The sequence below is a fragment of the Chiloscyllium punctatum genome, chromosome 3, assembly GCF_047496795.1.
Source record: "Chiloscyllium punctatum isolate Juve2018m chromosome 3, sChiPun1.3, whole genome shotgun sequence".
NCBI lineage: Eukaryota > Metazoa > Chordata > Chondrichthyes > Orectolobiformes > Hemiscylliidae > Chiloscyllium > Chiloscyllium punctatum.
The window spans coordinates 63741532-63759100 of NC_092741.1; the positions used below are offsets into that span (position 1 = coordinate 63741532).

Consider the following 17569-nt stretch of genomic DNA (forward strand, 5'->3'; position numbering starts at 1 on the left):
GAGGATGCAGAGATGTTGCAGTGTTATTTAGATAGGCTGAGTGAGTGGGCAAATGCATGGCAATTGCAGTATAATGTGGATAAATGTGAGGTTATCCACTTTGTTAGCAAAAGTAAGGTGGCCAACTATTATTTGAATGGCGGTAAATTGAGAAAGGGGGATGTTAAATGAGACCTGGGTGTTCTGTGTATTAATCATTGAAAGTAAGAGTGCAGGCGCAACAGGCAGTAAAGAAGGTAAACTGCGTTTGGCCTTCATAGCGAGAGGTTTGGAGTGCAAGAACAAATATGTCTTGCTACAATTATAAAAGGCATTGGTGAGGCCAACCTTGGAACATTGCCTGCAGTTTTGGTCTCCTTTATCTGAGGAGGGATGTTCTTGCTTTAGAGGGAATACAATGAAGGTTTACCACATTGATTCCTGGTATGGACATATCAGGAGAGACTGAGTCGGTTAGAATTGTATTCACTGGAGCTCAGAAGAGTGAAGGAGGGGATCTCATAGAAACCTATAAAATTCTGGCAGGGTTAGACAGATTAGATGCAGAAAGAATGTTCCTGAGCTGGGGGAGTCCAGAACCATGGATTATACATTAAGGATAAGGGATAAACCAATTGGGATTGAGTTGAGGAGAAATTTCTTCAACCAGAGAATAATGACCCTGTGGAATTCACTACCACAGAAGGTGGTTGAGGCCAAAGCATTGTGTATTCAAGGAGGAGGTAGATATGACTCTTGTTGTGAAAGGGATCAAGGGATATGGGCGAAGGCAGGATTAGGGTATTGAACTTGATGATTAACAATGATCATATTAAATGGCGTAACAGCCTTGAGGGGTCAAATGGCCTACTCCTGCTTCCACTTTCTATGTTTTTATTCCCTCAAGCTTATCCAGATTGAATTAAATTGCCACTGATCAGTCCATCTTACCAGCCTGTCTACATTCTCCTGTAATTTAAAGGTATCCTCCTTTCTATTTACTACCCCACCGATTTTTGTATCATCCATGAATTTCCTGATCAACATTCCTACATTTAAGTTTAAGTTGATTATATATACCACAAACAAAAGGACTCCAACACTGACACCTACAGAAACTCACTGGACACAAGATTCCAGTTACAAAAACACCCCCCAACCATTACCCTCTGCTCCTGCTTCTCAGCCAATTTGGATCTAATTAGGCCAATTTCCTTCGATCCCATGAACTCTTACCTTCACTATCAGTTTCCCACGTGTGACCTTATCAAAAGCTTTGCTGAAGTCCAAGTAGACTACATCAAAAGCATTACCCTCATGTACACATCTAGTCACTGCTTCAAAACATTCAAACAAGTTGGTCAGATATGACCTTCCCTTAACAAAATCATGCTGACTGTTCTTGATTAATCCCTGCCTCTCCAAGTGCAAATTAAGTCTGTCCCTCAAAATGGCTCCCGATGGTTTCCCATCATTGACATTAGACTGACTGGCCTGTAGTTTCCTAGTTTATCCCTTGCCCCCTTCTTGAATAACGGCAGTACATTGGCTGTCATCCAGTCCTCTGAGACCTCAGCTGTGTTCAGGGAGGAATTGAACATTTTTGCAAGTGTCCGGGCTATTTCATCCCTTTCCTCACTCAACAACCTGGGATACAATTCATCCAGCCCTGGAGATTTATCTAATTTTAATCCTGCCAGACCACTCAGAACTTCCTCTGTCGATGTTAATTTCTTTATGTATATCACAGACCTTCTCCCTGATTTCTATACTAATATTGTCCCTCTCACTAGTGAATACCAAGACAAAGAATTCACTTAGAACCCTACCGACATCCTCTGACTCAACAGATAAAATTCCATTGTGATCTTGAATGGGATCTAATATTTCCCTAGCTGTCCATTCACCCCAAAGTACTTGTAAAGTAACTAATGAATGTCCTTCATTCTCCCTGCCATTATTTTTTCATGCCTCCTTTAGCTTTCCTAACTTCCTTTCATAAGTCTTTCCTTGTGCATTCTGTATTCCTCTAGGATTTCTGCCCTTGGTATTTGTCGTAAACTTTTCCTTTTCACTTAACGCAATGCTGTATATGCCTTCAAATCCAGTGAACCTTGAATTTTATGGTGCCCCTTTTGGTCTTTATTGCAACATGTTGGCCCTGCACTATCCCTATTTCCTTCTTGAATGCTGACACATGATGTGGAGGTCCAGTGTTGGACTGGGGTGTACAAAGATAAAAATCACACAACAGCAGGTTATAGTCCAACAGATTTATTTGGAACCGCTAGCTTTCAGAGTGCTGCTCCATCATCAGGTGGTTGTCCCTGACACAAGTTGTAAGTCTGGATGGTGTGTAGCTTGGAGGGGAACTTGTAAGTAGTGGTATTTCCATGCAGCTGTTACTCTTATAGAGTTATAGAGATGTACAGCATAGAAACAGACCCTTCGGCCCAACTCGTCCATGCCAATCAGATATCCCAACCCAATCTAGTCCCACCTGCCAGCAACTGGCCCATTTCCCTCCAAACCTTTACTATTCATATACCCATCCAGATGTCTTTTAAATGTTGCGATTGTACCAGGCTCCACCACTTCCTCTGGCAGCTCATTCCATACACATACTACCTTCTGTGTGAAAAGGTTGCCCCTTAGGTCTCTTTTATATCTTGCCCCTCTCACCCTAAACCCATGCCCTCTAGTTCTGGACACCCCCACCCCAGGGAAAAGACTTTGTCTATTTATCCTATCCATGCCCCTCATGATTTTATAAACCTCTCTAAGGTCACCTCTCAGCCTCTGAGGCTCCAGGGAAAACAGCCCCAGTCTGTTCAGCGTCTCCCTGTAGTTCAGATCCTCCAACCCTGGCAACATCCTTGAAAATCTTTTCTGAACCCTTTCAAGTTTCACAACATCTTTCCGATAGGAAGGAGACCAGAATTGCACGCAATATTCTAACAGTGGCCTAACTAATGTCCTGTACAGCCGTAACATGACCTCCCAATTCCTGTACTCAATACTCTGACCAATAAAGGAAAGTATACCAAATGCCTTCTTCACTATCCTATCTACCTGTGACTCTAGTTTCAAGGAGCTATGAATCTGCACTCCAAGGTCTCTTTGTTCAGCAACACTCCCAAAGACCTTACCATTAAGTGTCTAAGTCCTGCCAAGATTTGCTGTTTGGAAGTTGAGGCTCCAATATTCCTGTCTCATGTATATTCCCAATGCTCTGTTTTCATCCATCTCTACCCACCTGTTCCTACAGCTTGCTCCCAGGATCTACCGTTTCCATCTCTCTTTTCCTTAATCCAAAACAAAGAGGGAGTTCTCAATCTGGGACGAGAAGTAGAGTTTGGTATAAAAGGAAATGGAATCCGAACTCCAAGATTTAAACCTCGTGACGGCAGGGAGTGGGCTAAAAGAATTTGGATGCAATTGTGAATAGGAACGAAACCAATGATGACGGACAGATGAGTGAGCGCCAGTGAGTCAGATTGCTGGTGGGATGTTGAACAGCTAAGAACAGTGTCAAAATGGGAATGGGAACAGTGGTAGGGTAGAAAACTATTGTAATTTATTATTTTTTCCCCTGAAATACTTGAAATGTCTGAAGTAGTATTGCTTTGCCTAAAAAAAAGACATAGCTCAAAGATAAGTAGGCAACAGTGACATCTACCTTGGAGACTGAGTAATGCAGGACATAAGATAAATAAATCAAATGGAAATTTTTGACAAAAGAATGGTAGGAGTAATTGAGAACTGCAGATAGAGTCATAGAGTCATAGAGATGTACAGTATGGAAACAGACCCTTCGGTCCATACCGTCCATGCCAACTGGATATCCCAACCCAATCTAGTCCCACCCACCAGCACCCGGCCCATATCCCTCCAAACCCTTCCTATTCATATACCCATCCAAATGCCTCTTAAATGTTGCACTTGTACCAGCCTCCACCACATCCTCTGGCAGCTCATTCCATACACGTACCACCCTCTGCATGAAAAAGTTGACCCTTAGCTCTCTTTTATATCTTGCTCCTCTCACCCTAAACCTATGCCCTCTAGTTCTGAACTCCCCCACCCCAGGGAAAAGACTTTGTCTATTTATCCTATCCATGCCCCTCTTAATTTTGTAAACCTCGATAAGATCACCTCTCAGCCTCTGACGCTCCAGGGAAAACAGCCCCAGTCTGTTCAGCCTCTCCCTGTAGTTCAGATCCTCCAACCCTGGCAACATCCTTGAAAATCTTTTCTGAACCCTTTCAAGTTTCACAACATCTTTCTGATGGGAGGGAGACCAGAATTGCACGCAATATTCCAACAGTGGCCTAACCAATGTCCTGTACAGCCGCAACATGATCTCCCAACTCCTGTACTCAATACTCTGACCAATAAAGGAAAGCATACCAAATGCCTTCTTCACTATCCGATCTACCTGCGACTCCACTTTCAAGGAGCTATGAATCTGCACTCCAAGGTCTCTTTGTTCAGCAACACTCTCTAGGACTTTATCATTAAGTGTATAAGTCCTGCTAAGATTTGCTTTCCCAAAATGCAGCACCTCATATGTATCTGAATTAAACTCCATCTGCCACTTCTCAGACCATTGGCCCATCTGGTCCAGATCCTGTTGTATCTGAGGTAACCCTCTTCGCTGTCCACTACACCTCCAATTTCTGGTGTCATCTGCAAACTTACTAACTGTACCTCTTAAGCTCACATCCAAATCATTTATGTAAATGACAAAAAGTAGAGGGCCCAGCACTGATCTTTGTCGCACTCCACTGGTCACAGGCCTCCAGTCTGACAAACAACCCTCCATCACCACCCTCTGTCTTCTACCTTTGAGCCAGTTCTGTATCGAAATGGCTCGTTCTCCCTGAATTCCATGAGATCTAACCTTGCTAATCAGTCTCCCATGGGGAACCTTGTTGAACGCTGTACTGAAGTCCATATGGATCACATCTACCACTCTGCCCTCATCAATCCTCTTTGTTACTTCTTCAAAAAGCTCAATCAACTTTGTGTGGCATGATTTCCCACGCACAAAGCCATGTTGACTATTCCGAATCAGTCCTTGCCTTTCCAACTACATGTACATCCTGTCCCTTAGGATTCCCTCCAACAACTTGCCCACCACTGAGGTCAGGCTCACTGGTCTGTAGTTCCCTGGCTTGTCTTTACCGCCCTTCTTAAACAGTGGCACCACGTTTGCCAACCTCCAGTCTTCCGGCACCTCACCTGTGACTATCGATGATACAAATATCTCAGCAAGAGGCCCAGCAATCACTTCTCTAGCTTCCCAGAGAGTTCTCAGGTGCATCTGATCAGGTCCTAGGGATTTATCCACTTTTACCCTTTTCAAAACATCCAGCACTTTCTCCTCTTTAATCTGGACATTTTGAAAGATATCACCATCTATTTCCCTACAGTCTATATCTTCCATATCCTTTTCCACAGTAAATACTGATGCAAAATATTCATTTAGTATCTCTCCCATTTTCTGTGGCTCCACACAAAGGCCATCTTGATGATCTGTGAGGGGCTCTATTCTCTCCCTAGTTACCCTTTTGTCCTTAATGTATTTGTAAAAACCCTTTGGATTCTCCTTAATTCTGTTTGCCAAAGCTATTTCATGTCCCTGTTTTGCCCTCCTGATTTCCCTCTTAAGTATACTCCTACTTTCTTTATACTCTTCTGAGGATTCACTCGATCTATCCTGTCTATACCTGACATATGCTTCCTTCTTTTTCTTAACCAAACCCCCAATTCTTTAGTCATCCAGCATTCCCTATACGTATCAACCTTTCCTTTCACCCTGACAGGAATATACTTTCTCTGGATTCTTGTAATTTCATTTCTGAAGGCTTCCCATTTTCCAGCCATCCCTTTGCCTGCGAACATCTGCCTCCAATCAGCTTTCGAAAGTTCTTGCCTCATACCGTCAAAATTAGCCTTTCTCCAATTTAGAACTTCAACTTTTAGATCTGGTCTATCCTTTTCCATCACTATTTTAAAACTAATAGAATTATGGTCGCTGACCCCAAAGTGCTCCCCCATTGACAGCTCAGTCACCAGCCCTGCCTTATTCCCCAAGAGTAGATCAAGTCTCTAGTAGGTACATCCACATGCTGAATCAGAAAATTATCTTGTACATACTTAAGAAATTCCTCTCCATCTAAACCTTTAACACTATTGCAGTTTCAGTCAATGCTTGGAAAGTTAAAATCCCCTATCATAACTACCCTATTATTCTTACAGATAGCTGAGATCTCCTTACAAGTTTGTTTCTCAATTCCCCTCTGACTACTGGGGGGGTCTACAATACAAGCCCAATAAGGTGATCATCCCTTTCTTATTTCTCAGTTCCACCCAAATAACTTCCCTGGATATATTTCCATGAATATCTTCCCTCAGTACAGCTGTAATGCTATCCCTTATCAAAAATGCCACTCCCCCTCCTCTCTTGCCTCCATTTTTATCCTTCCTGTAACATTTGTATCCAGGAACATTAAGCTGCCAGTCCTGCCCATCCCTGAGCCATGTTTCCATAATTGCTATAATCTCCCAGTCCCATGTTCCTAACCATGCCCTGAGTTCATCTGCCTTCCCTGTTAGGTCCCTTGCATTGAAATAAATGCAGTTTAATTTATTAGTCCTACCTTGTCCCTGCCTGCCCTGACTGTTTGACTCACTTCTGTTCTCAGCTGTACCCATCTCAGATCAATCTCTTTCCTCACTATCTTCCTGGGTCCCCCCACCTTACTAGTTTAAATCCTCCCTAGCAAATTTCCCTGCCAGTATGTTAGTCCCCTTTCAATTTAGGTGCAATCCGTCCTTCTTGTACAGGTCTCTTCTACCCCAAAAGAGATTCTAATGATCCAAAAATGTGAATCCTTCTCCCATACACCAGCTCCTCAGCCATGCATTCATCTGCTCTATCCTCCTATTCCTGCCCTCACTAGCTCGTAGCACTGGGAGTAATCCAGATATTACTACTCTTGAGGATCTCCTTTTTAAATTTCTGCCTAACTCTCTGTAATCTCCCTTCAGAATCTCAACCTTTTCCCTTCCTATATCATTGGTTCCAATGTGGACAATGACCTCTTCCTGGCCCCTCTCCTCCGTGAGAACATTCTGCACCCTCTCTGAGACATCCTTGATCCTGACTGCATCTGAGACTTCCCCCCTTCCTATAACTGCAATCCATCACATACTGTTGCTGTTGCAAAATCCTCATCGCTTCTATCTGTCTCTCCAACCGATCCTCTCGATCTGATCAGATTCGCATCCAATGGCATTTATGGCAGATATAGTCCACAGTAACCCTTTAACTCTCTCATCTGACAAGAAGTACATATCACTGCAAAGGCCATTTTTGCTCCTTCACAATCTACAGACCCAGAAAATAACACCGTCTTATTCCTCTACAAACACTGCCCCAGGTTAAATTAATAGCTATGGCTTATATTTTAAGTTTAATCAAGAGACTTATCTCCAAAAACATATAATCAAGAAAGAATCCACTATACTCACTACTGCAGCCTTTCTTTTGGACAGACTTAAAACAACAATTAACTTATCTGATTCTGTGCTGTGAACTTCGCCCAACAATTCCTCCAAGATTAGTTGTGAATGCCACTGTTTTTTAATTTTCCCAGATGCACTCCGATGCCCAGCTATATACAAATTCAAACAGCAAAGGCGGTATCTGTGCAGGTTCTCTCTGTCTCTCTCTCTCTCTCCACCCCCCCCCCCCCCCTGCCGTCTCTCTCTCTCTCTCTCTCTCTCTCTCCTCCACTGCCCTCACCATGTGCTTCCTTTGTCTGCTCTTCTCCCTTTTAAACTGCTGTTGTTTTGACTTTTTTTTCCAAAGTTCCAAAACAATGTAACAGCATATAAAACAGTAATTGCTGCTTCTGGAATTTGAGGAAATCATCTCCAACACCTAAAATACCTCAAAAAAAGGAGCAGCTCTTACAGCCAGAAATTTTCCCGTCCTCCATCTTGGATTATGCTGGAGATCAGAGTGAAAAAGAATGGGCGGCATGGTGGCTCAGTGGTTAGCCCTGCTGCCTCGCAGCACCAGGGTCCCAGGTTTGATTCCAGTGACTGTCTGTGTGGAGTTTGCACGTTCTGCCCAAGTCTGTGTGGGTTTTCTCTGGGTGCTCCGTTTCCTCTCAAAGATGTGCAGGTCAGGTGAATTGGCCACCCTAAATTGCCTGTATGTTAGGTGCATTAGTCAGAGGGGACTGGGTGGGTAACACTTCAGAGGGTCGGTGTGGACTTGTTCCACACTTTAGGGAATCTAATTTAATCATAAACCATGGTGGCAGTAATGTGGTGATAGCAAGAAATAGGTTTGATTGGGATGGAACACAATGGGACAGTAACTGGAAGTAGCAAGTCTTTTGATAGATCAAGTCCACCTGTGTCTTTGCTTTACTAGCCAAAGATTCTGCTGTGAAACTGATGTAAGTCTATTTCTCAAAAGTTGCCAAATGTATATGCTGGAATGATGCAATGGCACACCCTAGTCTCTTCTGCACATTAATACATTTTCAGGCCATTTCTATGATTGAATGAAACCTCTATTATTGAGTCAGGAAGGGGATCACACCCCCTGCTCCCCACCTGCCCCCATCCCAAAACCACCCAATTTAGTTTCCTGGCTGAGTGGAAATGGAGTAGTATGTATTGAACCTGGGGTTTTGAGATTGCATGCAACCTTCTCAGATCAAAGAAGCTGAAATGAGGCCACCAGGAATTTCTCTATGCCCAGAGGCAGGGAAATTGTTCTTTTCTAAATCCAGTGGGGTGTATCAATGAGACATGAGGCTGTTGGGTTGCTGATTTTGAACAACAGTCAGCAGCTTGTGCCCAGTACTACTGCTGTAACCCTTTCAGGCAACATCTGGAGAATCTTTTCCTGGTTTTAATGCGAGGTGTTTCAATGGCAGAGGAATATCATGACCATTCAGGACAGGTTTGAGTCTCTTATTGGCCCTTAACGCAAATGAACTGAATGTTTTTGGCAATGATTGATAACCTAAATGAAAGAGTCCTTCTTCAAGAAGAGGGATTCCAGGAGAACTCTTCATTCACATGTTACCTGCTGATCAGCGCTGCAGGCTCCCACTATACAATTTGTTAACCTAAGTTTGGAAAAATGCAATTGTACATGTAGTATACTGGCTAGCTGGCAATAATCATATGACTCTACCCATGCTGTCAGAGCCTTTCTAGGTAGGTTATGACATCTATCAAACTAATGACAGCAATGCTTATGATGAGATGCTATAATGCCAATGATGAAGTCACTTTGCAATTAGGCAAGTCTTGGTGAAATTCTTTTGCTGCAAGCCAACCAATTGCATTTAAATCTGGGGTGTTAAACCAATCTGAATGATGCTACAGACAGGTAGGTAGCAAAAGTGTGCCCAGCTATTGTCTTGTGTGCATTTTAATCCATACATATTTGGGAGAGGTGAAGTGACGGAAGAATCTGACCAGAAGCCACTTCAAAATATCTTCTTCAAACCACTTCTGAAATCATCTGTAAAGCACCCAAGCAGAAAGTGAGGGTCCTGCTCCTTGAGCTTACATTGGGCTTTGCTGCAGCACACTTAGAAAAAGGTTAGCATTTCTTCTATGCAGATTGGTTGAACCCGTCTACTCAGTAAGAAGAAGGGTAACAGAATAAAGTTTGAAGATGCTAACTTCCAGATTCAATAATAAATAAAAGCTTAATATGTCTTGGAAATCATTAACTGAGTAAAGTGAAATGAGACTGAAAGATAAGTTTTGGTGCAATCAATAAAACTACACAACTTGCAAGTCTCCAAATGTTGCACAAAATATTTGCAAAAGGATGGCCATAAAGTATCAAGATCCCTGTGTTGCTCATCGAAGTTAAAAATCACACAACATCAGGTTGTAGCCTAACAGGTTTATTTGGAAGCACTAGCTTTCGGAGGGTTGTTCCTTAATCAGGGCAACCATGTGATGAAGGAGCAGCACTCCGAAAGCTAGTGCTTCCAATTAAACCTGTTGGACTATAACCTGGTGTTGTGTGATTTTTAACTTTGTCCACTCCAGTCCAACACCGGCATCTCCAACTCATTGCTATAAGAAAGTACTGAGCACACAGAAATGAAGTAAATGCCCAAGATGGCATCTTGTACGAAGGAAATTGAGTCACTATCCTGAGGGAAGTGAGAAAGGAAGCATAACAATGCTGGGAATTAAGGAATTGAGTCTATTTTGAGCTTGGCAAGAGAGTGCTCCACTGGTGAAATAGGAGCAATGAGATTAAGGACCATATTAGCCAGAGTGGTGCATGTACTGAATACCAAGTTATGGAAGCTAATGGGCTGCACTGGGCTTCACAGGAATACAGCAGCAGGCCTAAATCAGAAATGTTTGCGTGAGGGCCCGAGAGCATTGAATTAACAAGTGACTGGAAGGTCAGGTCATTCTTCTTACTGAGTAGAGGGGTTCAACCAATCTGCATAGAAGAAATGCTAACCTTTTCTAAGTGTGATGCAGCAAAGCCCATTGTAAGCTCAAGGAGCAGGACCCCACTTTCTGCTTGGGTGCTTTACAGCCTTCAGAACTCAATCATGACTTCAACAATTTCAGACGATGTGCACTCTATTGCAATTACACCCCCTCCCCTACCATTCCCCTCCCATGTCTTGTTTGCATGTGTTTGCTGTCACCAGCGTTGACCTCTTTTCTGCTATTAACACCTACCACAAAGATCTATTCTTCATCTATATCTCTCCTCTAGTACCACTAGCATTCTCCTTACCTGCTGCTCAGGGCACGCTCACCATCTGTCCCACACAGCTCATCCCCCTTTGGCAGCTACATAAAATTATCAATTTTCAGTCAATTTCAGTACCAAAGGAGTCACATTGCACTCAAGACATTAATTCTGGTCCACTCCACAAATGCTGCCAAACATACTGACAGGAATTAGAAACAAGAGTTGGCCATTCAGCCCCTCAGGCCCACTCCACCATTCAATATCTGATTGTAACCTCAAATCTGCATTCCTGCTTACACCTGATAACCTTTTACCCCCTTCCTAACAAGAATCTGTCTATCTCTGCTTCAGATCTGTTTGAATTTCCCCAGCACGATGTGTATCCATATCGCAAGTAGTTCATTGGAAGTCTCTGCAAAGTCTAGGATATTACAATTTCTATTGACCTTAACCAGCAAATCTGGAAAAACAAAGGGAAATGTCAGGATGAAGATATTTACTGGGGTGAGATTTTCTTTATGTTAAGAAAGGTGGAAGTTTGTATTTGCTGTACAGATGATAGCATTTCTGAGTGAAGTTTTAATATGTAGTTTTAACTGACACATTTTTCTTCTGTATTATGCTGTGAAGAAAAAGCTGAAGGAGGAGGTAGTTTCCTCATGCTGGAATTCACAAGGAGGAGGACCTGGCAATGATCACAGTGCCTTGTAAAGAGACTAGGACAAAGATGTCACGTTCAGGAATAGATTGGGTGATGGGATGAACACAGTTGGTGATCACAGTCTGTCAGTAATGGGGAACAGGATTTATATACTGGGGAGCTTTGGAAGTTTACATGCCTGTGTTCTTGCTACCTACAAGCCTGTAAGGAATGCTTGGGAAGTGCTTATCTGTTATATGCATCAGTCTTGCCTTCCTTTGGCTGTCAGTTTCTCACGGCCTAGAGAATTTTGGCTAGCCAGCATTAAACCTGAAACACAATATCATCACAAGCATGCAGTCTCCTCAAAATATTTCAACAGTGACCCGACTCGTGCGAGTCAGTTGTTTACTTCAAATATTAAAAATAAAAGGGGATGGATTTATTACAACTTAACATTGGTAGAGTGAAAGATCATATGGAATACATTATCCCTCGTGAGATATGACAGCACTTTGGAGAATGCAATACTCCCTGAACACTGCATTGAACATCAGCCTAGATTATGTGCCTTAGACTAGGGCTTGAACCCACTATCTTCAGATTTAGAAGCAACAGCTTTACCCATGTCAAGTTGACACTTTAGGCAGAGAATGTGCTGTGACTGTGGAATATTGCCATGTTTTAAGTAAGCTTTGGTCCTGTTGTATTTTAACAGATGGCATTCTGTCAGTTCTTTGGTATAAATAAAGCACTTTGAATAAATTAATATTCAAATATCATGTTAATGATTTGACCTGATAAATCTTTGAATAAGTGAATCTTACAACAGATCAATGAGCTTTTCAATGACAACCTGTACAAAACAATTTAACTCTTTCAGAACTGGGATGTTTGTTTATTGAGAAGAGTACTTGTACAAAAGAAATGCAATTTATAACTACAGATTATGTGCAAGAAAATAGTAACATTCGACTTGGAGATGGTGATGTTTAAGTCAAAAAATTTCTCAAAACAAAATTGAGAGATTGCATAAGCAGCATTGTAACTGAAGAAGTTAAGTCTAAATAGGAGGAAAGTAAAAACAATGACTGCAGATGCTGAAAACCAAATACTGGATTAGTGGTGCTGGAAGAGCACAGCAGTTCAGGCAGCATCCAACGAGCAACGAAATCGACGTTTCGGGCAAAAGCCCTTCATCAGGAATAAAAGGAATAAATTCCAGCTTTATTCCTGATGAAGGGCTTTTGCCCGCAACGTCGATTTCGCTGCTCGTTGGATGCTGCCTGAACTGCTGTGCTCTTCCAGCACCACTAATCCACTAAATAGGAGGAAGCTCAGTTTCAATATCATTAGATAGGATCTGACAAACATAGACTGGGAACAACTCCTAGCAGGTACACCTACATTTGGAAAGTGGGAGACCTTTAAACATTGTACAGTGAGCATTCAGGGCCAATGTGTTCCACTAAGAGTAACTGGCAAAGGCAGCAAGTCCAGAGAATCCTGGATGTCATGAGACACGGAGTGTTTGATAAAGAAAAAGAAAGAAGCATTTGTCATTAAAAACAGTGGAGGTTCTACAAAAATATAGAGTGTAGGAGGCTGCCTAAACAAGAAATTAGGATGGTAAAAAGGAGCCATCAAATGCCTTTGGCAGATGGGATCAAGAACAATCCAAAGGCTTTTTATATGTATATTAAGTGTAAGAGAATTACCAGGGAAGGCATGGGACTTATTAGAGGCCACAAGGGCAACCTGTGTTAGGAGCCAGTCGACATGAGTGAGGTCTTAAATGAATATTTCTCATCTGTATTCACAGAAGAGAAAGATATTTTAGCCAGGGATATCAGGTGGGAGGGTGTGGTTCCAGAACACGTTAAGATTAATAAGACAGAGATTTTAGATGTTTTAGCGGGCAATGTGTCTATGCGTGCACCTTGTTCCACCATACATCCCAACATTTAACTAAAGCTTACTGTAGCGATATAACTGGCTCAGATTCTATCTTAAACTTCTTACTGTAGCATATTAGCCTGGATAAAGACTTGATTATCTAACAAGAGATTAATGATAATGGGGTTATTTCATGTTTGCAAGCTAGAAATAGTGGACTTTCAGAAGTATCAGTGCTCAGTCCATAATTATTTATAATCTATATCAATGATTTGGATGAGGGGTTAGAATATATGGGAGTTAACTTTGCTAATGACAGCATAGTTGGTTAAAAAAAGGAAGTTGTAAAGAGGAGGTAGGGAATCTGCAAAGAGATATAAATAGGTCAAGTAAATAGGCAAACATTGGCAGATAGAAAATCAGAAGGGAATTGTGAACTTGATAATTTTGACAGTAGAAACTTGGTGATACAAAGGGATTTAAATGTTCTGATATATGGATCACAGCAAGTTAGTATGCAGGTACAGCAACTGATGAAGGTTACAAATAGAATATTTTCATTTATCACAAGGGGAATGAAATGTTAAGAGTCAGGAAGTTTAACTACAGCTGTATGGGATATTGGTGAAACCACATTGAGAGCATCATAGAACCACAGAATAATAGAACCCTCACAGTGTGGAAAGAGGCCATTTAGCCCATTGAGTCCTGCACCAACATTCCGAACAGCATTCCATCCAGACCCATCCCCCACCCTATCCCTGTCACCCCACATTTCCTATGGCTGATCCACGTAGCCTGCACATCCCTAGACACTATGAACAATTCAGCATGGCCAATCCACCTAACCTGTACATCTTTGGACTGTGGGCGGAAACCGGAGCACCCGGCAGAATCACTCTCCCCCCTGGGGAGAGTATGCAAACTCCACACAGACAGTCAGCCAAGGCTGGAATCCAACCCAGGTCCCTGGCACTGTGAGGCAGCAGTGCTAACCACTGAGCCACATATGTGCCACCCTTATGTATAGTTTTGATAAAATTATTTGAAAAAAGACGTGATTGCTTTAGAAGCAGTTCACTTGATTCATTCCTCTGATGAGAGTTTGCTTAATGAAAAACATTGAACAGGTTAGCATATACCCATTGGGATTTAGAGGAATGGAAGATGATCTTATTGAAACATAAGATCTTGGTGAGGCAGGATGGAGCAGATACCAAGAGGATGCTTCCTCTTGTTGGGGAGACTAAGAGTAGACAACAAGGTTGTCTCCCTTTTACTGACAATAATAATAATTCAGAGATGAGTAGACTTTTTCTTTCTCTCAAGATTGTGAAGGAATGGAACTCTCTTCTTCACAAGGTAGCATAGACTGGGTCTTTCAATTTATTCAAGGTGAAACCTTCAATTTATTCAAGGCTGATTTTGATCACTTAGACAAGAGAGTCAAGCATTATGGGTGCAAACAGGAAAGTCAAGCCGAGATCACAATCCAGATCAGCTATGATATTACTGAATGGTGGAACATGCTGAAAGGATCAAATGGCCTCCTGTACAATTATTCCTCAGTGTTTACCTTCCTCAGAAGGTAAAATTTTACTCAGAAGTAAATGGTTTGTTTTTGCTCATTAACATTGTTCTTGTAAATTTCATGATGTATCTTACAACTGTACCTATGTTGAACAATTTCAAGAGTAATTTTAACCCAATTGGTGAAATGTAAACATTTTGAAAATTGCAACACTGACCCTGTCCTACTCCAATTCATCGATTTCCATGTTTAATGGAGGGTCGCCTTCCTGCTCCTGGGGGACAGATTGAACATGGAAATATTATCATTTTGGTTGGTTTAAAACAGCCCTGTGAACTGCCTTGAGATATTTTATTACATGAAGGCTGTGTATGAATACAAGCTGCTATTGTTGTTTAAAGAGGCCCCTACCAGCTCGAGGCAGGTGCTGTTGGCATCTACAGTTTAAAAATTGATTTGGTCGAATCAAGATAGAAAAGCCCTGTGAAGGTCACTCACTCCATTTTCAGCTGTTCCACCGATCGGGTAAATGGGGAGAGTTAAAATCAAGGTCAGTATTTCAATTGGTTGTAAAAAATATAGAAACGCTGAAACTCTAACAAAATATACTGGGATTACGCAACAAATATGCTAACATCTTTAGGGGAAAAGCTGCTTATACCACATTCAGATACAGCTTTTACCAGCATTTTCTGTATCCCTGACAATTTTTTTGAATTGTCACTGTTACTGAGTTTGTTGAATTTTATTGTCACTTTGTTTCTACTGTTGATGCTATTTATTTTCACTGTTCAATAGCGCATGCTGTTCTAAACTCAGGTTTTGAGAGATATACCCCTTACTTTGAACCGTTACTCTGATGCGAAGACTTATCTATTTGAAATATTTGTGCTTGATGTGAAAATAAATATTGAAAGAAGGCAATAACAATTTTAGACATGAATTTTTATTTTAAATCATAGATTTAATTGTTGGGTTTTTTCTTTATAGACAGTTAACCTCATTTCTACCTTTTTTTATTTATAGACGATAATGAATTTAACCTAGGAAACTGTTCACTAAATCAATGGGATTATGGCAAGCCATGAAACTACCCATCTTGAATAAAGCTTCATTGTTTAAAGATTCTGTGAAACTGAGGCTCACTTCTGACATCTAACCGCGAAGGATAGATGGGCAGGGCTGCTTTGGAACACGGCTGTTTTAAACCAACCAGCATCAATCCATCCCAAGTGACTAGCCAACCACGATCACATGCACTGGCTGATGGTCTGAAGGGGCAGCACAACCATGGAAAACAACGTCTATTGTTGTTCACATTAATAGTGTGCTCTTGTAAACAGGGAAGGTAAAGGGAGGAGGGGATTTAAACTGCTGTTTGCTGTGGTGAAAGAAACTTTTCAATGAATGTAGCAGCCAGTCTGTCAGCAATCCAGATGTGCTGTCTGTGCTCTGCCTCTGACCGGCATTCAATTCTGCCCAGCACAGCTGGTCCATGTAAATGTGCCATATTGCATCCCATCTGCTGCGAGGGAGTGCACTGCCATATCTCCCTTTGACAGTGAAACATTTTATTGAACACTATAAATATTGAAATTCACGGACGTGATGTAGCAGATTTTTAATGTTACTCACAGAAGCATCTGGGGCCCAACCTTTGGCAGCAGTATGCATGTTTTAATCCTCAGTTCATAATGTAACATTTGTTATTGCCTTCAGAGCAGTTTCTTTGGAGAATTTTCATGACTGTCTCAAACAGTGCTGAGGCTGAGTATGTTCCCTGAGGGAATAAATGAAGCCGAGATATTGCTACATTTGGAGATGTCTTTAGTGCATTGCGGTCTGAACTATGTCATATTTAGAGGAGGAGAAGAACGAATATTCTATCCAGAACCTTCTGTAATCATATTCTCAGAATGTGCCACTGTGAATTCTGTTTCCAAAATAACATTTTAAATTACCAACTGAAATGATGGTAAAATATTTGAAGAGGTATAATTATAACATTGCATCAAGAAGCTGTGTCATAATTTAAAGAGTTCCCTGGGTTCCCAATCAACACTGTTATGTAAGCCGGCAGGTTTCTAAATGCAATACACTGAAATCGTTTGTACCAGATTATCTTCTCTCCAAACTCTGACAGATGCTAAGTCCAGCTGGTGGAAAGAAAGTTTATGGCTGAGCTGGATCTGGGTCCTTGCATGCTCCACAATGTTGGCCACTGTTGGCTGTTTTAATGAGTCACGAATTGCCTGTTTATCTCCTGCTCCCTGCTGTTTTGGCATTTTCTCTTCCAGAACAATCCTAGAAACACATGCTGCTACAGACGCTGCAGCAATGTGTGTGGACATTTCGCTGCCAAAATGGCAAAAAAAAGAGATTATTTTCTTTCTATTAAGAGAAGATAGAACTGAACATCCCATTTTATTACTTCAGTATGGTCTTATTGAATGTGACATTAAACGAAAAGTTGTCCATGTTTTAAATGCCAAACAAATGCAAAAAGTAGCCCTTTAATTGTTCTATATTATTATTCATGTTCTGTCTCCGGTGAAACTGCACAAAACACTTTAGTTAAATGATGTTTCATTATGATAACACATGGCTTCTGTAGAGTAAAGCATTGTAGTTAATATGCAAATATGTAGCAATAGTGGCAGGTGGTCAGAGAACATCTTTACAGATAGACATTTTTATAACTTCAAATTATACTGGATCTCATCAGATACCAAAAAATGGGATCATTGAG

At 41.5% G+C, this 17569-nt stretch overlaps 1 long non-coding RNA gene across 1 annotated transcript in view; it reads left to right on the forward strand.

The window, feature by feature from the left end:
- The first annotated feature begins 15265 nt into the window (after positions 1–15265).
- LOC140459969 (uncharacterized) overlaps positions 15266–17569 on the forward strand; it is a 40197-nt gene continuing 37893 nt past the window's right edge. The window contains exon 1 of the long non-coding RNA XR_011953885.1: positions 15266–15370. This is a non-coding gene — a long non-coding RNA (uncharacterized lncRNA). The remainder of the gene's footprint in view (positions 15371–17569) is intronic.